This window comes from Camellia sinensis, chromosome 1 (assembly GCF_055761805.1).
Source record: "Camellia sinensis isolate YWXY chromosome 1, ASM5576180v1, whole genome shotgun sequence".
In the NCBI taxonomy this organism is placed as follows: Eukaryota; Viridiplantae; Streptophyta; class Magnoliopsida; order Ericales; family Theaceae; genus Camellia; species Camellia sinensis.
The window spans coordinates 77,928,430-77,954,259 of NC_138961.1; positions in this window are offsets into that span (position 1 = coordinate 77,928,430).

Sequence of the window (25,830 nt, forward strand, 5' to 3'; positions counted from 1 at the left end):
ACATTCTGATCTATTTGAGAAATAAAGATGACCATGAACAACACTTGTGAATAATCCTTCAGACACGTAGAGTGAAACAATTGTATGGGAAATTTAAAAAGTATGAATTCTGGTTAGATGAAATTATATTTTTAGGGCATTTTATTAACAGATATGGCATTTCAATTGACCCACAGAAAATTGGAGCAATTACAGATTGGCCTACTCTAACTAATGTAACAAAAGTATGATGTTTTAGGGGATGGGCAAGTTACTATCGGAGATTTATCAAAGATTTTTCGAATATTGCTATACCGCTGACTCAATTAACTCAGAAGGGGGAACCATTTGAGTGGACAGACCAAAAGGAATCTACTTTCCAAGAGTTGAAAACAAGATTGACCACAACTCCAATCCTTACCTTACCGTCAGGTACTGAGGGATTTGTAATTTTTAGTGATGCTTCTTACAGAGGGTTTGGTTGTGTTTTAATGCAGAATGGTAAGGTGGTTGCTTATGCATCCTGGTAATTGAAACCACATGAGAATAACTACCTGACACATGATCTAGGACTCGTCGCTATTGTTTATGCATTGAAAATCTGGCACAATTACCTTTAAGGGGCAAAATGTGAAGTATATACAGTTCACTAAAGTTTGAAATATTTCTTTACACAAAAAGAGTTAAATATGAGACATAGATGATGGCTTGAATTAATCAAGGATTATGATTTGCAAATTCATTATCATCCGAACAAGGCTAACACTATAGCTCATGTCATTCGAAAAGGAGAATCACAGAAAAAACCCACAAGTCTATGTTATCTATGCATTCGGGGAATACCAAAATGTACAAAGACTTGAAACAAGTAATCAAGTATATTGGTGGTCAAAGATGAAGAGAGAAATTGCCAGCTACCACTCCAAATGCCTATAATGCCAACAAGTAAAAGATGAGCACCAGAAACGCGCAGGCTTACTTCAATCCCTCCATATTCTAAAACGGAAATGGGAGCACATAACCATGGACTTCACCTTCAGTCTACCTCGAACACCTAGAGGCATGAATGCTATTTGGATTATAGTAGATAGATTGACAAAGCCTACTCATTTCTTCACTGTGAGAAAGTCCTTCAATGCTTATATACCAATTACAATCTATATTGATAAAATCATTCAATTACATAGAGTTCCAGGACCTATAGTTTCAGATAGAGATCCTAAATTCGTTTTTGGATTTTGGCAAAGTCTGCAACTGGCAATGGGTATAGAGTTAAGATTTAGCACCGTCTTCCATCCACAAACCGATGGGCAGACCTAGAGGACTATCCAAATGCTAGAAGATATGCATCATATGTGTGTTCTTGAATTTCAAGGCAATTAGGAAACTTACTTGCCATTGGCAGAGTTTGCATTTGACAACAGTTGCTATGCTAGTATCGATAGGGCACAATATGAAGCGTTATTTGAAAGGAAGTGTAAGTCTCCAATTTGTTAGACTGAGGTTGGTGTTAGGGCTATATATGGGTCTGAACTTATGCAAAAAACAACCAAGAAGATAAAAATCATCCAACAGAGGCTCAAGACTGCTCAGAGCCAACAGAAAAGCAATGCTGATCAGAGACAGAGGGATTTAGAATATGAAATGAGAGATCACGTGTTCATTAGAGTAACACTGATGAAAGGGAAAATAAGATTTGGCAAAAATGAGAAGTTGACTCCACGTTACATCGGGTTATTCCAAATTCTAGAAAGCCTTGGCCATGTTGCTTATTGTATTGCTTTACTACCAGGAATGGAACATATGCATTATGGAAAAGCCGTTACGTGGGAAAAAGAAGATGAAATGCGACAATGTTACCCATATTTGTTTCCCAATGGAGGTGACATAAGTTTAGAGGGCCAAACTTTTCAAAGAGGGGAGACTATAACGACCCCAACATGTATATAATTCTTATATAATATTTCATTGAGCATATTTGCATAATTATGTGTTTAATTTGTGTTTATTTGTTTGTCTATGGAATATCTGTTAAAGTGTACACTATGAACTAGAAATTAGAAGCCGAAACGGATTCAGAAATTGAAATTGACTAGTTTAATAGACTAATTAGAATATTTGGAATCATATGGTGGGTTTGATGAAAATTTGATTCGGATCAAAATAACTAGAATAAATTGATTAAAACTAAGCTAGATTAATTATACTTAAGCAAACTTAATTAATCTTAACCCTACTTAATTAATCTAACTTAATCTAACACACACACACACACACATATATATATATATATATATTACAAGCTTAAGCATTGAGTTCATTTCACTCACATTTTGGTTGAGACTAGAGAGTGAGTGAGAGAGTGAGAGAGAGAGAAGGACTTCAACTTTGAGATAGAGAACTTAGAGAATTGTAGAGATTTGAAGGAGACTTGAAGAGGTTAAGGTACTAACCCATGAATTCAAGCTCTAGGTATGGAATTCATCCATAATCCTTGTAGACAATCCTTGGAAAGTTGAATTCATTAAATTTGGAGGAACATTTTTATGTAATTGACAAGAAAATAAGGGAATCATTTTGTTTATGGAAAAAATGAGTTAATTGTGCACATGCATGCATAATTTATCATTTTCAAGCTTAATTCTCAACAAAATCCTTACATGCATGATGTTATACTGGCTGTCCTTGACGGTTCTTTATGATTTCACACTAAACATCTCATATGAGCATGTTTTGAAAAGAAAATAATTGAATTCATTACATGTATGGCTGAAGTGTGGAGTTTTGAGTTTGATTTTGAGAATTAATTATTTTGAGCAGTTCGTTTCATATTGATTATGTTTATATGTTATTCAAAGAGTTTTCATCTTCTTAGTCTAGCCATGCAAGCTTTTGAGCTTTGAATTGGTGTTTTGAACTTCAAATTCAATTCTGGAAACCCAGAATTTGTACACTTCTCCCTAGCATTGAAGTTGTCACTTAAGCACACTTCGTATGCATCTAGTATTTTTGTAGACACATTGGACATGGCTAAAGCGACCTATTGACCGCTCGAGTGACCATCAAGCACACATTTTAGATATCCAGTTCTTTTGCAGATAGCCCACACCGCTCGAGCGACCAAAGGTGTGCTGGAGTGAACTGCCCTGTTTACAGCATTTTTGAAACATACTCCCACGTGCATGCTTTCATCCACATGCTCTTTTAGGTATCCTTAGGCATTGTTTAGGTATCCTTTATAAGGAAATGAACTAGAAACACATTAAAAGGGAATTGAATTAAAATAGAACGTTTGATTGAGACTTGTATTTCAATGTGTGCTTTGTTTTGTGTATTGTGTAGGTGGACGCCTGAGGCCTAATATCAATTTAACCTATTGTGAGTAATATCTTTATAAACCTATGTTTGAATTGTATTTTGAAATTGTTCAAGATTTGTATTTTGAATTCTATTATGTTATCTATGAATGAATGTCCTTTTTGAATTGTAATTGTAGAATCTATTAGTGAGGCCTTCACCTGGGGAAAACAATACCGTGGGCCATTAATTAATAGGCCCTTGCTTGGGGGAAACATTACCATGGCCTGTTAGATTTATTGAAACACGGAGATCTCTGATGTTAGACCTTGATGGTCCACATTGAATTATGAATTATTGATTGACCCATCGTGGTCCCATTGGATTGACCCTTGTGGTCCTATTGGCTTCGGCACATCGTTTCATTGTAACTCTGTTGGATGTACCACATATGTTGATTCAAATGATTATTGTTATTGTAAAGGATTGATATTATTTTTAATCAAATTGCTCTGCTTATTGAAATAGACTATTTTTATAAATGAAAGATATGTTTTGTACTATGTTGTATTTCATTCATATAAAACCTTTATATTGACATTACTCACTGGGGTTTAGCTCACCCCTCTCCCTTATAAATATGTAGGTGAGCAAGTGGGGCATCAAATTTAAGGCAGCCTTGGAGTCTACCACTGTGAAGCCATTTTGTAGTGCCTCCGTGATGGGATGTGCTTGGACTCGGGAGGAGTCAACCTTTGTTAACCCTTCTTTTGTTTCTTTTTATAGTTTAGAACTTGTTATGGATAACATTGTATGAGAAGTCTAACTTTGGTGTATTGTATATAAGCTTGAATGAATTTTAAAGTTTAATCATTGATGATTTTGGCATGTATGCACCGCTCAATGTTCTCTTTTATATTTTATTATTGCTTCTGCTAAACCCCATTCTTTTATTATGATTGATCTCTTTCATATTTTATTATTGCTTTTGCTAAGCCCCGTTCTTATATTATGATTGATTTCGTCATTGAGGCCCAAGGTAATCCGCGAATACTAGCTGGTCATGACCTAAACCCATAGGGGAGGGTTTTGGTCATGATATTTTGTTATTAAAGCACGAGTTATATCTCACTCAATAGACCATTGAGCAATAAGGTGTCTAGAAAAGACTTAAGGATTGCATTCATATGCATTTGAATGTCATAATGAAATGACTTTTGTAATTGTATACATGTATATACATGCATTCATGTATTATAATACAAGTTTCATATAGATAATGGTGAGAACAAGAGGGGATGAGCTGGAGGAATCAGCTTGCTCAAGACTTGACAGAATGGAGAGAATGATACATGACATGGCTGAAAGCTTAAGGCAATAACAACAACCACCACCCCCACCTCTAATGCCCGTACCACCACTGGTACAAGACCATCAAACAGATGATTGAACCATTTCCCGCTCGAAAGAATTCAAAAACATGAAGCCACCCTTGTTTCATGGGGTAGTTGATCCACTAAAGGCTGAAGCTTAGGTGTTGGGAATTGGAAAGTTGTTTGAAGTGTTCCTATGCACGGAAACACAGAAGGTTCTATTAGTTGCATTCACTTTGGAAGATGAAGCCAGGAGATAGTGGACGTTAGATCGTGATGATAATAAGGGAATTGATTGGGCTCAATTTCTAAAGATTTTCTATAAGAAATACTTTCTGTAGTGTGTCCGGGATAGAAAAGTATCTGAGTTTGAGAAACTAAAGTAGGGAAACAAGACGGTGGCTGAATACGAAGACCAATTTATGGAATTAGCATGTTTTGCACCGCACATGGTTGATACAGATTACAAGAAGTCCGGGAAGTTTAAGGGAGGTCTTCATGATTCAATCTTGGAGAGAATTAATGTGCTTAAATTGCCAAAGTACATTGATGTACTTGACAAAGAACTAATGTTAGAAGCAAATATGGCTACTTAGAGAAAATTTTAATAAGGGAACAATGTCTTCATTGAGCAAGAAACCAAAATCCAGTAATTCAGGTTTAAATTAGAGTAGCAACTCAGTACCCACTTGTACTATATGTGGAAAGAAGCGTCGGAGTGTTTGTTATTGTTCAATGAGAGCTTGTTATCAATAGAAGAAAGTTGGTCACATGGAAAAAGATTGTACACAACCTCGACGAGATGGTAATCAAGGCGATACAAGTTTGATCGGGTCAGTCCTAACAGTACTACAACAAGAAATGATTTATGGCAAGGAAGAGTCTTTGCACTTATTCCAGGGGGTACTCAAAACACAGAGGCTGTGGTTTTAGGTACACTTTCTGTTTTTGGCCAAACTGCATATGTATTTATTGATTTGAGTTCCATACATTCTTTTGTTTCCATGGTATTTGCTAGTAAATTGAATAGACCTATGGAATCCTTCAGATACATATTATGTGTTGCATCACCAACGGGAGGATCTACGTTATGTTCATCTGTTTATTCTGCATATGCTAGGAAATGCCACTTTATATCCTGATTTGTTACCCCTTGCTATGAGACGCTTGATGTTATATTAGGTACGAACTGGCTATCTAAATATCATGCAATTATCGATTGTGCTTCTACACGAGTGATATTTTGACCTCCGGGTCAAGTTGACTTTTATTTTGAGGGTAATAGTGTAGTTCCTCTACCATACCTAATATCTGCATCAAAACCCTGTAAATTGATTAGTAAGGGATGTCAAGGTTACTTGTGTAGTGTAATAAATGATCAAACCCTGGACAATATTCCTATAGTAAGAAATTTCCGTGATGTATTTCCATAAGAGTTACCAGGACAATTGATTAATAGGGAGATTGAGTTTACAATTGTTGTAGTACTGGGTACTCAATAGATATCTAAAACTCCATATGTCTACTATTGAAATGAAAGAATTGAAAGTTCAGTTGCAGGAATTACTCAATAAGGGGTTTATTCGACCAAGTACATCACCGTGGGGTGCACCGATTATTTTTGTAAATAAGAAATATGGCACACTCCAATTGTGTATTGATTATCGGGAACTCAACAAAGTAACCATTAAAAATAAATATCCTTTTCCTCGTATTGATGTTTTGTTTCATTAGTTACAAGGGGCTCAGGTATTTTCAAATATTGATTTGAGTTCGGGATATAATTAGTTGAAGGTTAAAGCTAAAGATATTGAGAAAACTGCCTTTCAAACCATATATGGACATTATGAATTCTTAGTTATGCCTTTCAGAGTCACCAATGCACTTGTAGCATTCATGGAATTGATGAATAGAGTCTTTAAACCTTTCTTAGATGACTTCGTTATTGTATTTATTAATGACATTCTGATCTATTCCAGAAATAAAGATGACCATGGACATAACTGGAGAATAATCCTTCAGATACTTAGAGAGAAACAATGGTGTGGGAAATTTAAAAAGTGTGAATTCTGGTCAAATGAAAATATATTTTTTGGGCATGTTATTAAAAGAGATGGAATTTCAGTTGACCCATAGAAAATTGAAGCAATTATAGATTGGTCTACTCCGACTAATGTAACAGAAGTCTGAAGTTTTTTGGGATTTAGCGTCTCTGGTTTAACCCAACCCGTTTATTATCTTGAATCCAGGTTTTCTTGTCTTAGTAGTTGTTCATGTTTTCTTCTACCTTATTCCTTATTGAGTTGGTTGTTGGAAGTTTTGGTTGACTTTGAAATAGGTTTGGATTTTAGTATTTCAAAGAATTGATTACCCATGATTTTCCTTAGTCACTCGAGCGACGCTTCTTGTGCTCGAGTAGTCTTTTATAGTTTGCAAACTACTACGAGTTTGATATCTATGCTTGAGCGACGTTTCTTGCGCTCGAGCGAACTTTTGCAGGTCTGAACTACTAGGATGAGTGCATTATGCGCTCAAGCGACCATTCTTGTGCTCGAGCGATCTGCGCATATCGCATATATCAGTCCAAGTAAGTCACTTTTTGGATCACTTTTCATCTCTCTCTCTCTCTCTCCCTCTCTCTCTTTCTCTAAACATTTCAAAACCCTAAGTTGAAACCCTCTCTCTCTAGAACTCCCTTCTCTCTACAAATACACCTAAATCGATTGGTTTCTCCACCCTAGTCTCTTTTATAAAAAAAAAGGTAGAGCACTACGAGGGCTCTCTTTTGAGCGGAACAAAATTGGGTTTCAGTGTTGTTGAAGTTTCTTCACTCTTTCTCTCGTTGTCTGGCTTCAAGGTAGGGATTCTCCGCACTTTCTTATGATTTTTAACTTAGTTATTGGTTATTTCTAAAACAATATTGTTATTTGTAGATTTTTAGACAAATCTAGGGTTTTCGTTTGAAATAAAAAAGAGGGGTTTTCAAATGGGTTGCTGGAAATAATTGAGGAAATGTATTTACTGTTGAGTTATGATGAAATGGTGAAATTTTATCTTTGAAATTGGTTTATAAAGGAAATGGGATTTTGCCCTAAGAGTATCAAATGTTGATTTTGTCATGATAAAGGGAATTGTTCTTGGAAATATGGAGTTGCATTGATGTTGATGAGGATGGCGGAGTTGGGTATGAATTATCACTCCCATCTTAAGATTTTCAGAAGTTTATCTTTATGGAAATTATTTTTCTGTTTAGAGATATTTGTTTTGGATTATCGGTGGAGGATAGCTATGATTGTTGTAGAAGTTGCATGAGAGCTAGGAAAATTGAAACTATTTTCTTATCCATTGCATTGAGCATTGTTGTATACTTAAAACATTTGAAAGTGTATTTTGTTTTGAGAAAAAGGGGTAAATACCTTAGTGAATCTAGGTAGGGGTGTGGTTAGGGAAATTAAGTTGGCCTGTGTCCTTGGTGAAAGACCAGAAACCCGCGCAGATAGGTATCGAGCCTTCCGGTTAATAGCGGTAAAAATGACAATTGGTAGTACTTGTATATTCTACTTGCAGACACGTACCTAAGGATTCCCAGAGTGTGATTCACTGCCCTGTTTTTTATTGAAAAGGAAACATTTTTATAAATTATGTTATAAACTTGGCATTGCATGGCTTTGGAAAGTGATATAAAATGTTTTTTGCATGAGCATTGGATATGCATTCGCTTTATATCTTTGTTAAGATTCATAAACTGTGTTGTAGTACTTCTACTGGGCTCTAGCTCACCCTATGTAGAAAACCATTTTCAGATGCTGATGATATGCCTTCGCCAAGGCAATAGCTTGGGAGGACTTGGAGCAAGAGCTTCATTTTATTTACTAGTTGTAATTAATTTTGTACAAGCCTAGAGCTTTATCTGTATTGAGTTTAAAACTCACTTTTGTTGTAACCAAGCCTTATCTTGGAAAATTGAAGCCTTTAGCGCATTGGTTATTTGTTTTAACTCTTAATTAATATCTTTGACTTGTAACACATGCTATAGATTCAAGGTTAGGACTTGTGAATATATAACTGCATGTGCTACCTTTTATACCACAAAATCATATGAAATGAAAAGGATATTGTATTCAGAATGGTATTGTTATGTATTAATATTGTGGATGGTTTCATTGTAATTATTTCGGGGTGTTACAACTTTGTATTAGAGCGTACTGGGTTTGAATACTTTCGGTATCTGGGAAATGGTTCTTACTACAATGGGTTTATCTCGTCTGATTGAGATGTTTGTATGCATGGTATGCTATGTGATAACATGTTTATGTGGCTAAATGGGTATGAAATTTCATTTCTAAGATGTTAATTGGGTCTACGGATTTCTAGGAGTCTTGTTAGAAGAGCATTTGATTACTGCTATTTCCAACTGGAACTCTGGTAGTGCCGCGGGATGATCATTATCTATGAAGGAAATCTGTATGTGTTTATGTAATTACGTGCTTACGTGGAACGAATTATCTATTGCCTACCACATTAGGACGCGAGTGAGTTAGTTTCGGCACATTTGTAAATGTGTTAATCTCTTGTGTTGCCTTCATTAGGATGTTAGGACATGGACGTGGTGGTGGTAGGTGTGGCAGTCGTAGATGGCATGAGGTGCCATTACTGGATGAAATTCTGACATAGTTGGTCAGGACAATGTGGCCGAACCAGTTGAACAGGCCATGGGCTCTTTAGCCCATGAAATGGTCAAAGCTTTGTGGGAATCCATGGACATTCTCAGAGTTGAGAATCAAGTCTAGGCCCATGTTGTTGAGACAGGATGATCTTTCTTGATGAGGGAGTTCTTTCGATCGAATTTGGATGAGTTTTTGGGGGATCTTAAGGAGCCACTGAAGGCAAATGAATGGCTAGAGTAGATGGTGAAGACGTTCGAGATGCTTGGCATCGAGGACGATGGGTTGAGGGTGACTTTGGCATTCTTCCAAGTAAAGGCAGATGCGGGGCAGAGGTGGAAGTATGCGTGTGAGAGTATTGGGGTGACTCGGGAGGCCTTTGTTAACACCTTCCAGGGCAAGTTTTTACCTCCCACTATTAGAGAGAAGTTGAGGGAGCAGTTTTCGAAGCTCAAATTGTTAAACACACCAGTGGTCGTGTTTGAGGCTACTTTAACTAGTTTATCGAGGTTTGCACCGTAGCTCGTGGCGATGGAGGAATGCCATTACATCGAGTTTGAGAAGTGGTTGAGGACTGGGCACTTGTTCAGAGTGGTCGGGTCAATGATTAGGACTACGGACACCTTGTGGAGGCAACAACACATCTTGAGATCGTGGTTCAGATGGAGGAGGAGCGGATGAGGGGCTCCAAGCAGAGGAGTTAGGAGATTCGGGAAGAGACTCAGAAAAATAAGAGGCAGAGGGGTTCCACTCCACAGCAGTCCTAGGGAGCACTATCTAGGTCCACTTTTCCTGTACCGAGTTTTGGGATAGGGATAGGTGGTCAGGGAGGGATCACTTGTTTCAAGTGTGGCCAATTGGGTCATAAGTCTTTAGTTTGCCCACAGAAGGAAGGAGAGCAATAGTCTACGCCATCTGCAGCTCGTTTCCAGAGCTAGAGTTAAGGGAGAGGGCAGCCGCCTACCTATTATCAGTGTGGGTAGTCGGGGCATGTGAGGAAGTTTTGCCCTCAGTTGGTGGCACATCTGGTGTGTCTTGTCAGAGGCAGACTCCAAGCCATCAACCTACACCGTCAGCACAACCCTTAAGGACTAATCAGGGAGGCTCTTCGACTCAGTCAATGTATTAGACTTATGCTCTGAGGGGTGAACAGGTAGAACAGAGACCTATAGGGCATGTGTATACTATTACTATGCCAGACTTAGTGCCAGCACCTTCGGTAATTGTGGGTGACTTCTTATTGTGTAATTCTATTGTCAATGTGTTGATTGATACGGGTGCATTCAATTCTTTTATCTAGTTTGCATTTGCATTGGCATTGGGGTTAGAAGTGGCTCGGTTAGCATCTCCCCTCAGGGTAGAGTCACCAGTTGGTGGTGAGGTTGTGTTGAACTAGGGGTGTTAGGGTTGTGAGATAGAGGTTGTCGGTTGTCGACTTCCCTTTTTCTTTTGCATTGATTGATATGTCGAGTTTTGATATTATATTGGGTATGGATTAGTTATCATCTTATCGGGATATTATAGACTATTATCGTTAGAGGATTACCGTGTACACCTCTAGTGGTGATTGTTTTTATTTCTTGGGGGATAGACCTGATAGAGCCTTTGTTGCCAGTGTGTGATTAGCTAGGATGGGGCGAGCTTGGCCTCATTCTTGCTATATTCTTTGGTGTTGAGAGTGATCCTAATTGAGTTGTCGAGGGTAGTTTGTGAATACCCGAACATCTTTCCTGAGGATCTTACAAGTTTACCACCTAACCATGAGATTGAGTTCTCTATCAACTTTGTGCCTGGCACGACACCAATTTCTGTGGCTCGCCAAATTGAGTGAGTTGGAGATTCTACTCCAGGAATTGTTAGATAAGAGTTTTATTTGTCCTAATACATCGCCTTAGGGAGCACCGACTCTCTTTGCCAAGAAGAAGGATGGCGCATTGCGACTTTGTATTGATTATCGAAAGTTAAACCGGATAACTATCAAGAACAAGTACCCACTGCCTCGTATAGATGATTTGTGTGACCAATTGAAGAGGTCTTGTTGTTTTTCCAAAATAGACTTGAGATCGGTTTATCACCAGTTGAGAGTAAGAGAGGAGGACATCTAGGAAATGACATTCTGTATGCGGTATGGTAATTATGAATTCCTAGTGATGCCTTTTAGGTTAACCAATGCGCTAGCCTTGTTTATAGATTTGATGAATCGAATCTTTCGAGAGTTCCTAGACTGTTTTGTGGTTGTCTTCGTTGACGACATCCTAATTTACTCACCCTCTACGGAGAAACATGAAGAACACTTGCAAGTTGTGCTTGGGTTGCTTAGAGCCCACAAATTTATGGTAAGTTGAACAAAGATGATCTAACTGGTGACTGTCGAATCAGTTGAACCAATGAGCCCTATTTGGCCCCTTTTTTGCCCTGCCACCGGCAAAGGAAACACTAGTTGCTCTTTTGAACTGAATCTCCGCCCCGACAAAGTCTATCGACACAAGTCCAGAGTACCTGGGGGATATTGGAGCCTTCTGAAGCTATAGTTCCAGGACTACCATGCAAAAGAAAAAACATACAGCACCTCAGCTTGATTTTCACCAAAATAGATATGAGCACAACTGGATAACTGTACTCTCTACTGAATTCTGCCGCAAAACAGATACCAACTTGGCGACTGATATGCACATTCCTATACAGTTTCACTGTAAAGCACATATCAGTTAAATGAGAGCCAAAACACCCCTATGAGGGGGTAGGGTTACCCAGTCCTAGTTTCGTTAGGAGCTAGGGTTCACTACACAAACATGTTGTTTCAAACAATCCTCCATTCGGGTGAGCAACCTATCCTAGTTTGGAACAGTCTCTATGGCTTCCGATATGCAACTAGGCCGATTGGTCAAAAAGGGTACCTCAGCAAAACTACCTAATATAGCTCTCACTCCTGACACCGAGAAGTGAATGGAGGATCAAACGGTACAGCGGTATTCCAGATCCAAGGCTTGTGTTTCCATCGTGGCAAAGCCTGCAACCGGTTAACCTTATGGCACGTTTTTCCAAGCAAGCCTCACGACAAACCGCTCAGGAATAGCAAATGGAGAACATTATGACTTAGGCGCACCAATGCAAATGCAAAGAAACACATAAGTGTAAATAAAACAACATATCATGAGTTCGAGTCAAGTTCTCTAAATCCCCAGCGGAGTCGCCAAAATCTGTAGACTCGACTTTCGACTTTCTTCGCGCCCCCTTTTCGGAGAGCTTGAATTGGTCCTACAGTTCGGACTCCTATCACGATTTTGAATCTAATCTCACAAAGTGCAATGTGAAACTGATAAACACCAAAGAGTCCAATCTGGGAAATCATTTGGGAAAATCGATTTTAAATCAAATAATGCCAAAATTAGACTGCTTTGCCAGATTACAGAGTCGCCACCTAAATATTTTGTTTTGGGGAAATTTAGGAAACCCTGACTTGTGCCAAAGGCCACGTGTCCGTCATCACCAAAGTTGCCTCGGCTTGGGAACTTTGGTACGATAGGGGAAGGTCTTGAAATGAGCACCCCCGCTCGCCCGATCAAAGATCGGCCTCTACTATCATGATATGATGTTTGATAAACACATGTGTTCTTATTCTGATTATTAGCTAACCTTACTATGTGACGCACACATACAAGTAAGTATAGACTAAATTGTAAGAATTGAAACGAATCATCTTATGTTTGTTTTCGAAAATGGTTTGAAATTGCCACCCTCAAGTGGGCTAAAACGCGGAATTGCCACCTCAAGTGGGCTTAAAACATGATTTGCCACTTCGCAAAGTGGGCTTAAAACTCACAATCATCGAATTGTTCCAATTCAAGCAATCAAGCTTTCATCCACAGGCATTCATGCAGTTAATCACTTAAGCAAATAGCCTCATGGCAAGCATGCTATCATGGCAACACTCACACTCATGCAAGTATGCTCAAGCGTAAAGCTTGCAGTGTACTCCAAGTCAAAACAAAAGCTAGTTAGAAATATGCATGATTCTAACTACGTTAAGATGCCTAATGCAACACATGCAATAATGCAACTAAATAGGATCGGCTATCTATGATGGCATATGAACACAACAATTTGATAACATGTTTTGAAACATGTATTCAAATAAGTATTGAAATACAATGTAGTTTGAATGATGCGCCGAGCCTCGATGCATGCAATACAAATGAATGGATGCAAATATGCGAAGCATAAGGTATGCTAATTGAAACGTGCCCTAATCTAACCATCGAAAGTGGATAAATAAAAGGGAGAAAGAAGTGGGGTTGGAAGACATGCACACGCACATGCACACTTATTACAACATTGTGCTCTTGCGAAGGAGGGTCTGAATGAATAAGCTAAGCTAATCTAAGCTAAGCTAATTAAACTAATCCAATTAAACTAATTAGACTAATTATTACAAATCAAATGAATAACTAGTAAACTAATTATTAATTATTACAATACCTAACTAATTAGCAACTAATTAAACAAATGTATACTAACTAATCATTCAAGATATTTAAACTACACTGCCTCAGCTCTGCTTTGAGAAGTGGAGGATGCATGCACTCGATTTTTGACCTGAAAAGCCCTCCAGTTTGCTCTTGAGAGGCGTTGTTTACAGGGTTGAGCTTACTCCAAGAAGTTTCTGCTCCACCTTACCAATTCAATGCTGAGGACTGCACTAGTGGCCTGCCGGCCATGAATGCTTGCTACCAGCCATCTGCCAGCCAAAAGTGTGCTATGTTGGCCAAAGATGAAGCACTGCCGGCCATCAGTGAGCCACTACCGGCCACTGGTGTGCTGAATCACCACACTGCAACAGAGCACAAACAGAGGAAAATATAGGGTTTTCCAAGGGTATGTTTGTACTGTGCCCCTTCTTATCATCTCAAAACATCAAAGGAGTGGCACTCTTGGATCCAAAACCACCAATCAAGCATTTTCAATGCATGATGGCCAAAGATCCAAGTTGTACACCTTTAATAAATGCACAAAGACAAGACTCTAGACCACTACCTTGTCATGGATGATCAAAGGCAATGGAGACAAAGGAGATTGGCTCATTTCATCACTTTGAGTATGCAATGCTCCAATCTACCTTGTGTTCAATATAACGTCTGATTGAACACATGCAATGCAAACACAACATGCTTATCTTGTTCATGTTTTACTTGTCCAATTTTGTTTACACATTTTACATTACCAAACCATTCTTTAACCGATTAAGTCCAAGATGAGTGTCCTCTAATGAGAGAGGGGTCATCCAAAGGATGATTTAAGACATGAGAGAGATCATGCCGTTGGTTAGTAGAAACCCTCAAAAGAGGATTAAAACCATTGAGCACAAGCTCCATCTCAAGCTGAAGCACAACCTTAAGGTTAACCAACCCTCAAAACAAATGGAAAAGTGAAGAAATGAGGGAGGTTGCACATATTTCAATGTTGAAATGGTATGAAAAATGATACTACAACATGCAAGCAACTCATGCACAACATGTTCAAAAGCCAAAAACACCAAATTAATGAAGAGCACTACACTATAGGCATGCAACACAAAGCTCAAAAGGGACAAACAATCCAAAACAATCCTAAAACAGCTTAAATGAAGTTCTAAACATGCTTCAAGTAGGCTAAAAAGAGCTAGAATGAGAGGCTAATACATAGCACAAACTAAACTAGCAAGCACAATTGCACTACAAGCATACAAAGCAAGCCTCAAGTGACTTAACCAGCCCCAAACAGAGGTAAAACAAGACAAAAAAGTATCAAAAACATGCTGAGATCAAGTCATAAAATATTAGAAAAACATGCTCACAAGTTAGGCTATCTATATATGTAAACAAGACACAAGGAGGGGAGGCTACCCCCTACCATTTTGGACCTCAAAACAAAGTTTTTACCACTGAAAAACCTCTGAGTTTCTGTGGTTAAAAGGCCAAAAGAGTTGGTTTGAAAGGTGATGAAAGGTGGCATAAAAAGCTTCACAAGCCAAAGAGACAAAAGAGGGGACAACCCCCTAACTCACAAAGGCTCAAACCACCATTTTTAGGACTGAAAAAAAAAGAAGAGGTTTTTATAGTTGAAAACTAGGCTAAAAATAGTTTGCAAAGGTGGCAAAACAAGTGTGTAAAACAAGTGCAAAGGGAGAGAGTTCTATACCTTTGCAGCAGAGCACACAATAGGCACAAATCTGGGCTTAAACCACCTTCTAGAGCTCAAAGGATGCTCCAAGAGAGCTTCAAGCAACCTCAGCCCAAAGATGAACCACTCTTGTTAGGGGTTGATAGGTTAAAGATTGATGTATGCAAGCTTCTAAGCACAAAAGCTCTTGAGAAAAAGAATTGTAGAGAGAGAGGCTCCCAAAATTTTTCCAACCTTGAATGTTCTAACCTTCAAAACAAAAGATAACGCTCTCTATATATAGAAGAATGAGGCTTCAGTTCAAAAATATCCCAAAATGGACAGTTGGAACAGTAGGAACACAAATATCTGCAGAAATCTGACTTTTTGCATTAATGGCCGGCACATGTCCATTCTTGGCCGGCAAGGATCACTCTTTGATGGCACCTGGCCGGAACATGGCCAGAAAAGCCCATCCATGGCCAGAAACTTCCACCTCTAGCCAGCCAGAAAAATTTGTTTTTCGGGCCCGACATCAAATCGGCATATCTCCTTCATATGGACTCCTTTGCTAGTCATTCTTAAGTCGAAAATTAAGCCCTTGAAGTCTTCTTTCCAATGGGGTCAATCTCACATCAAAATTCCAACTGTACAAGAAGATATGCCTCTTTTAGTGAAAATTGCTCAGCTTCAGTCCTACCCAGATTCATGTCAAACTTCTCCTCAACTAGTTTTCTTCTCTCCTCTCATCTTTTCTTCAACCCCAAACCCTTAAATAAGGTGTTTTGAAATATTTTTAAAAGACTTCATCTCTCTTCCATTTATTTCCACTTTATCCTTGCTCAGTTTACCGAAAAGCGCGACATTTAACGAAATGTGAGCCTTCGAACATCGTAGAATCATTTTTTAAAAACTATTTCAAAAGCGAAAGTTTTGAGGTCTAAAATATTTTGGTCAAAATAATTTTGGTACAAAAATGGGGTGTGAGGTTGGGATTTGATGGTCCTCTTGCTGAAGAAATCGAACCTTTGCACTGTACAACTTTCATCACCAAGTAAACAATCAGTAGCACCCAAGTCTTAAGGGCAGTCAAAAATGAAGTGTCTACAAGTGAGAAGTTTGAGGTATCCTTCGATCATAAGAGTTTGAAGTACCTATTTTCACAAAAATATCTGAATTTGAGGCAGAGAAGATGGATAGAATTTATGGAGGACTATGATGTTGAATTGCACTATCATTCGGGGAAGGCCATAATAGTGGCCGATGCCTTGAGCAAGAATTCCTTGAAATAGAATAGCTAATATTGCCATCCAGGAATAGGAGATGTTGGGTGCCATTGATGAGTGTGAATTGCATCTTGGTGAATCCGTTGAATCGGCTGCTTTGTTTACTACAGTTGCACGACCTACAATTGTGAAATGGATTATAGGAGCATAGAGGGGTGATCTTGAGGTAGAAATCCTTTGGGGGAAGATCTTTAGTGGGAAGGTGGAGAAGGGCTTGATCATGTTTTCTGACTCGAGTGTTAGATACCTTGACTGCCTCTTTGCACTGAAGTCTTGTCGAGAGGAGGTACTCCAAGAGTTTCACCATTCACGCCTTGCTGTACATTCGAGAGGCACAAAAATGTATCACGGCCTTAGTTTCCAGTTTTGGTGAAAGAGGATGAAGAAGAATGTAGTCATGTTTGTATCGAGGTGCCTTACTTGTTAGCAAGTGAAGGCCGAGCATCAAAGCCCAGTGGGTTTGTCACAACCCTTGCCTATAGCCGAGTGGAAGTGGGAGCATGTCACGATGGATTTTATTGTGGCTCTTCTAAGGACTCAACACGGTAATGATGCCATATGGGTAATAGTTGATCGGTTAACTAAGTCAGCGCACTTTGTACCTATGCGCACGAGTGACTCGGTAGATTATCTTGCCGACCTTTACGTTAAGGACATTGTTCAACTTCATGGGGTCCCTGTGACAATTGTTTCGGATGGAGATCCGTGTTTCACAACTCGATTATGATAGAGCTTACAGAATGCCTTGGGCACGAGATTGACATTTAGTACTACTTGTCATCCTCAGACTGATGGTAGTCAGAGCATACTATTTAGATTCTAGAGGATATGCTTCAGGGTTGTATTCTTGACTTTAAGTAGTTGTGGGAGAGGCACTTACCTTTACTGGAGTTTTCCTATAACAATAGCTTTCAATTAAGTATTGGCATGGCACCATTTGAGGTCTTGTATGGCCGACCGTGCAGATCTCCAATGTGTTGGGCTGAGGTGGATGATGTACCTATGATAGCTCTAGAGTTGGTTCGGGAAACGACGGAGAAGGCTGCTCTTATTCGTAAGAGGTTGGTTACAGCTCAGAGTCGCCAGAAGTGTTATGTCGACCGTAGGAGGAGACCGTTATCCTTCGAGGTAGGAGAACACGACTTCTTGAAGATATCTACTTCTTGAAGATATCACCTAGATGGGGTTTAATGAGGTTCGGGACGAGTGGGAAGTTGTCTCCTACATTTATTGGGCCTTTTGAGATCTAAGAGTGGATTTGGGAGGTAACTTATCGATTGGCCTTGCTGCCATAGCTTTTAGGGGTTCATGACGTGTTTCATGTTTGTATGCTCTGGAAGCATGAACCGGATCCATCATATGTATTGGATTAGACCGAGTTAGAGGTAGATGATGACGCCTTGTATGATGAGAGACCAGTTAAAGTATTAGATACTCAGGACCAAGTCTTTTGAGGCAAGGCAATTTCATTAGTAAATGTGTTATTGAAACACCACGGAGTTGAGGAAGCAACTTAGGAACGTGAGTTGGAAGTCCGTGAGAAATATCCAGACCTATTTGTTGATGTTTGAGCATGTATTGAAAATCTTGCCTTGCTAATTTAATATAAACATTATATATTTTTTGGAAATTTGAATTGTATATTCAGTAATGAGCACGTGTTTAACATGGTGATGAGAATGAATGACCGGTAGATGGGTCAAGGTGATGAATTTGATTTACTACCATTGTTGTAATTGGTTTAAACATGGTTTTGTTGTTTGATTTAAAATTTCAGGGAAAAAATTCCTTAAAGGGAGAGGTTATAGCGACTTTGGTTTAACCTGACCTGTTTATTGTCTTGAATTCGGGTTTTCTTGTCTTAATAGTTGATCATGTCTTCTTCTATCTTCTTCATTGTTGAGTTGGTCGTTGGAAGTTTTGGTTAAGTTTGAAACAGGTTTGGAGGTTAGTATTGCCAAGAATTAATTGCCCAAGATTCTACTTGTTCGCTCGAGCAACACTTCATGCGCTCGAGCAATCTTTTACAGTCTACAAACTATTGAGAGTTTGACATCTATGCTCTTTGAAACACTAGAAGGGGTGCATTGTGTGCTCGAGTGACCATTCTTGTGCTTGAGCGGTGTATTCGTTGTGTCTGGTCGCTCGTGTGATTTGTGCATTTATCAATCTGAGGAATTCACTTTTTGGATCTCTTTTTATCTCTCTCCCTCTCTATGAACATTTGAATACCCTAAGTTGAGACCTTTCTCTCTAGAACCCCCCTTCTATCTACAAATACACCTAGATTCGTTGATTTCTCCACCCTAGTCTCTTTGATGAAAAGGTAAAGCACTCTGAGAGCTCTCTTTTGATCGGAACAAAGTTGAGTTTCGGTGTTGTTGAAGTTCGTTCACTCTTTCTCTCGTCTTCTAGCTTCAAGGTAGGGATTCTCCGCACTTTCTTATGATTTTTAACTTAGTTATTTTCTATTTCTAAAATAGTATTGTGATTTGGAGATTTCTGAACAAAATCTAAGGTTTTGGCTTAAAATCAAAAAGAGGGGTTTTCAAATGGGTTGTTGGAAATAACTGAGGAAATGTATTTACTGTTGAGTTATGATGAAATGATGAAATTTTATCTTTGCAGTTGACTTATAAAGGAAATTGATCTTGTAAATGTGGAATTGGATTGATGTTGATGAGGATGGTGGAGTTGGATATGAATTATCACTTCCATCTTAAGATTTTCGGAAGTTTATTTTTATAGAAATTATTTATCCATTTAAAGATATCTGTTTTGGGTTATCAGTGGAAGATAGCTATGATTATTGTAGAAACCGCATGAGAATTAGGAGAATTAAAACTATTTTCTCATCCATTGCATTGAGCATTGTTGTATACTTAACACATTTGAAAGTGTATCTTGTTTTAAGAAAAATGGGTGAATACGTTGGTAAATTTGGATAGGGGGTGTGGTTATGGAAATTAAGTTGGCCTTTGTGTCCTTGGTGAAAGACCAGAAACCAGCTCAGATAGGTGTCGAGCCTTCTGGTTAATACAGGTGAAAATGACAATTGTTAGTACTTGTATAGTCTACTTGTAGACACATACCTAGGGATTCGCAGAGTGTGATTCACTACCCTGTTTTCCATTGTAAAGGAAATGGTTTCATAAATTATGTTATAAACTTGGCATTGCATGGTTTTGGAAAGAGATATTATGTTATACACTTTATCTATATTGAGTTTAAAACTCACTTTTGTTGTAACCAAGTCTTGTCTTGGAAAATTGTAGCCTTTAGGGCATTTCTTATTTGTTTTAACTCTTATTTCTTATCTCTGAATTGTAACACATGCTATAGATTCAGGGTTAGGACTTGTGAATGTATAACTGCATGTGCTACCTTTTGCACCACAGAATCATATGAAATGAAAAGGATATTGTATCCAGAATGGTATTGTTATTTATTAATTTTGTGGATGGTTTCATTGATTGTGGGGCGTTATAGGCAGGTTACTATTGGAGATTTGTCAAAGATTTTTCAAAGATTACTGTATCGCTAACTCAATTAACCCGGAAGAGGGAACCATTCTAGGGTACAGACCAAAGGGAATCTGCATTCCAAGAGTTGAAAGCATGATTGAGTACAACTCTAATCCTTACCTTACCATCAAGTACTGAGGGATTTGTAATTTTTAGTGATACTTCTTATAGAGTGTCGGGTTGTGTTTTAATTTAGAATGGCGAGGTGATTGCTTATTCATCCTAACAGTTGAAACCACATGAGAAGAACTACCCAACACGTGATCTAGAACTAGCCACTGTTGTTTTTGCAATGAAAATCGAGCGCCATTACCTTTATGGGGAAAAATGTGAAGTGTGTATAGATCATAAAAGTGTGAAATATTTCTTTACACAGAAAGAGCTATATATGCGACAGAGAAAATGACTTGAATTAATCAAGGATTATGATTTGCAATTATCATCCGGGCAAGTCTAGCACTGTAGCTAATGCACTCAGTAGAAAGAATGTGGGAAATTTGGCTTGTTTGCTTAAAGATCAAAAAGAGCTCTTGCAAGAATTTGAAAAGCTTGAATTAGAAGTGGTACCATATGAGCAAGACCATTTATTACGTGTAATTTCAGCACAGACAACCATCGTGGAGGAGATTAAACAGAAGCAACTGAATGATGATTCTTTAAGAAGATTTGTGATTAGTTCGAGTATTGAAGATCAAGTATTGAAGTTTTAGGGAAGGCTTTGTCTACCTAATGATACGGATTTGAAAAGGAGAATCTTAGAAGAACCCCACAAGTCTATGTTCGCTATGCATCCAGGGAATACCAAAATGTACCAAGACTTGAAACAAGCATACTGGAGGTCAAACATGAAGAGAGAAATTGCTGACTACAACTCCAAATGCCTCAACTGCCAACAAGTAAAAGCTGAGCACCGGAAATTGGCAGGCGTACTTCAATTCCTCTTTATTCTAAAACAAAAATGGGAGCGCACAACCAGGGACTTCATCTTCGGTCTACCTTGAACATCTAAAGGTATGGATGCTATTTGGGTTATGATAGATACATTGACAAAGTCTGCTCATTTCCTCACTGTGAAAAATTTCTTCAATGTTTATAGACTTGCTACAATCTATATTGATGAAATCATTCAAATACATGGAGTTCCAGTGTCTATAGTTTTAGATAGAGATCTTAAATTCCTTTCAAGATTTTGGCAAAGTTTGCAATAGGCAATGGGCACAGAATTGAGATTCAGTACTACCTTCCATTCACAAATCGATGGGCATCCTAAGAGAACTATCCAAATGCTAGAAGACATGCATCGTATGTGTGTTCTTGAATTTCAAGGCAGTTGAGAAACTTGCTTGCTATTGGTAGAGTTTGCATATAACAATAGTTTCTACGCTAGTACCGATATGGCACCATATGAAGCGTTATATGGAAGAAAGTGTAGGTCTCCAATTTGTTGGACTGAGGTTGGTGATAGGGCTACATATAGGTCTAAACTTGTGCAAGAAATAATCGAGAAGATAAAAATCATCCAACAGAGGCTTAAGACTGCTCAGAGCCGACATAAAAGCTATAATGATCAGAGAAGGAGGGATTTGGAATACAAAGTGGGAGATCACGTGTTCATCAAAGTAACATCGATGAAAGGGCAAACAAGATTTGGCAGAAAAGGGAAGTTGACTCCATGTTACATCAGGCCGTTCCGAATTCCATAAAGACTTTGTGTTGCATCAGCCGGAGGATACCTGTGCGTGCTAAACAATTCGGACCGTCGATTTCTTTGATGTAATCTCACGAGTGCAATGTCAAACATAGATGAGAGTCCAAATTCAACAACTTTTATAGAAAATTCATTTTATTGCAAAACCTTTGCTAGAAATGGACTATGTCACCAGATCTCAAAGTTGCCACCTAATATTTTGGAAAAATTAGAAAAACCATGACTCGTACCAAGGCCACTGTTCTTTGTAATCGGAGATGTCTCGGTTCGACACCTTAGGTATGAGGGGGAAGGTCATTAATTGAGCACCCCTCATCACCCGACCAATAGATCGCCCTCTACTAAACCATGATATGAATTTTATTGAGTTTATATGTTCATGTTCTGATTATTTAATAAATCTAAAAATTACTATGTGAAGCAAAACAAGTATAGACTATGTTGTTCATTTTGGAACAACTTGATTCCATGTATTTTTGAGGAATGTACAACACAAAAGAAATTGAGTTCATAAATATGAAAATCAATATTATTCCAAGTTAAACAGCACAACCTCCTTCTACCGGCATTCATAAAGATATATCAAATAAGCAAATAACCTCATGGCAGGATATTAAACATAGTAAGGAAAACAAACACAAACGGGACGCTAAAGCATAAAAGCTTACATATTTACCGGCGTCCAGTGAACAGCTACAAGATAAAGTTAGTAAAACATGCATGATCCTAGATTCAAGATTCTATTGCAATACATACACAAAAATGCAACTAAAAATTCGGCTACTAATACATGATATGTAAATCATCTCAAGACATGAGATAGTGCATAAAATCACATAGAAATTGGTTAAACCCATAGATGTAAATGAGTCGAATTTGAATGCTTGAAATGTGAACGCAAAGCATAAATATGATGAAGAATAAGATATGATGCTTATTTAAAGATAAAAAAAACAAAAAACAAAAAAAAATAAAAAAGAAAAACAAAATAAATAAATAAATAAATAAATAAATGAAAAGGGATAGGAAAAATCGGGGCGGGGAATTATTACAATACTGAATATATACAATACCGAATAAAAGACGTGAGGTAGAAATTATTACAAAAAACGGCTATCTAACTTAAACACAAGTTGAATCTAACAAATCAAACATGATAATAATAATAATAATAATATTCAAGAGAAGTGTGTGTGTGTGTGTTGTGGTTTCATCCATTACCGAACAAAAAACATATATTATTATAGTGCAATAATATAATAGTATACAACATAATATAATTAATATATTATTATGTTATTTAAAATAAAATAAAAACTACATATTTAAAATAGTAAAAAAGATGCAAGAAAATAAATAAATTACATCAAGTAAATCAACCAATCATTTCTACCATGTTGCATTGTATATTTAAAGACAAGAGCAATAAAAAAGAAAATAAATGAGAAAAGTGTGAAAACTCATCATTGGAGGAAAAGATGAATTTTTTGATTACCAAACTTTCTTCCAAACACCCTCACAGTTATGGAGTATGCTTTGCGATCTTAGCAAGAAATTACAATTTTAAGCTTTAATGGAATTTTTGGGTGGTATATATCAGTGGATAGAAAGGTTTAAGATTTGGTGTCACAAAAATTATTTTTTCAAAATTTTTTCTTCTCAAGACTTTGTGAGACAAAATTTTTCCAAAATTTTTTCTCTTTTTTTTGTTCTTTTTTTTTCATTCCTTTTTCTTGAAACTAAGTTTTCTTTCTCTCTCTCTCTCTCTCTCTCTCTCTCTCTCTCTTTCCCCCCCCCCCCTCCCTCTCCTTGAAACAACAAAATGAGATGGTATTTATAGGATTTTTGGATCACCAAAATATATGGCTAGCCATATGATATTTCCAAAAACACATGGCTAGCCATGTGGTATCTTAAAACCATGTGCCTTGCCATATGGTATGGGAGCCAATATTTTCAAAACTGTTAAATGTTTTAGAAAAGAAAAAAACTCAAAAAAAATATTTTTGAATAGGTCTAAAATAATTTGGCCAAAACTGGTGTAAGGTTGGTATTAAAACTTGAACCCGAATTTGCTACTGAGAAATTCATAAAATAGTACATTCCAATATTGATCATCAGGTATTCGGAAGAAAGCGCCCAAGTCTTAAGGCCGGTCAAAATGAGGTGTCTACAGTTGCCCCTCTTTAACAGAGCTCGAAGTCATTTAATAATGTAAGTGAATGTCCAAGCCCGAAGATGACCATTTTGAGAAGGCCGTAAGCCTTCGACAAACAAACAAGATGCAGATGTAGTTGGTTGAACCTAAGGGTTACATATGTATCCTTTTGCAAGGAATCAAAATAGCATAATTTAGGGGTAGGATGCAAATGATATGCTCAAAATGCAATTGAAAGTTGGACTTACATGCTTCGCATAGCCAGTTGTTCGAAAATTCATGATTTATGCAATGCAATGGTGATAAAGCTACAAAGATGGCAATGAAAGAGGCAAAACTCATGCTAACAACATGATGCATGCTAACTGAAGTAAATACAGTAAAAAATATTGTTCAAACATGGTTTTTACATGAGTGATATAAAACAAGATATGCAAACATGCTTTCTTACGTGAATGCAAGAAATGTAAATCTAAACACACTCCAAACACGCGGAAATCGTGTGAGGACGAACACACTCCAACAACGTTGTAATCGTGAGAAGAGGAACCGACTCTAACTGTCATGACACGAACCTGCTCCTATGGATTAGGATCATAACCTGCCAATAATCACGAGATTACCTTCGGCCTTAGACATAAATCAAATCATAATTAATAATAGGGGGCCAAAATGTGGAAGTAGAACTTGCAAGATTGCCCAATGAGCTGTGCATACATGGCACAATAAAAAGTTTTCTAATTTGGGTAATAACTCACACCATACCGTTAATATAGATATACATATATTCAGGACCATTCAAACAGTCTTATCAAAAACCAAAGTTATACATATAGATTTGGTCACACAAGACCATAAAAGAGAAACAAAAGGAAAATAAAAAACAAAGCCTCATCTGTGAGGCGACCTTGGTTGACTCCAAAAACGCGGTACTCTTTTCACACTTCCACTAAGGCTAGGGTTGGACATCTCATTGCTCACCTACATACATATAAATACAGAGTGAGTTAAAGCCCAGTGAATAATACCAGAGTAAAGAGGTTGTATGAATGAGGTTATCAAATAAGTAGTCCAAACTCAATGCATATAAATCGTTATCAAAGCAAAACGACCTCAGGTTTATTTTGTTATGCTCAAAGCATATCAAAGGGGCAAACCGACCTTGGGTCCAATTAATTCCTTATTCAAAATGACCTTAGTTCCATTTAACAATCATGCAAAACAACCTTGGGTCCAACATTCCTATATTCATATGTATGTGGATATTCACATCCATGATCATGTTCACATCCATATTCATATTCAAAATCACCTTTGGTCCAGTTCATATATAAGACGACCTTTAGTCTATCTTATTAAACATTCCTTAGCCCCAATCTGTATCCTTGTCAACCAAACGGCCTTGGGCCCATTTTGTATTCATACATCAATCACCTTACAGATTCTATTATGAATCAAATGGATAGTATACTCATTCATAGTGCAAATTCATAGGTTCGGAAACTTACCGCATAGTTAACATTTCGAAAATAATACATACACAGAATATCTTTACTAAGATATTACTCACAGTGTTCAGATGCTTGATTCATCCAAGCAATTAACCCTACATAATTCACAACACATTGGGTCATAATACAATTCAATCCATTCTTTAGTTCACTTAACTTCCTTAGGCTTCTTTCGTGTTCTTTGATTCATTT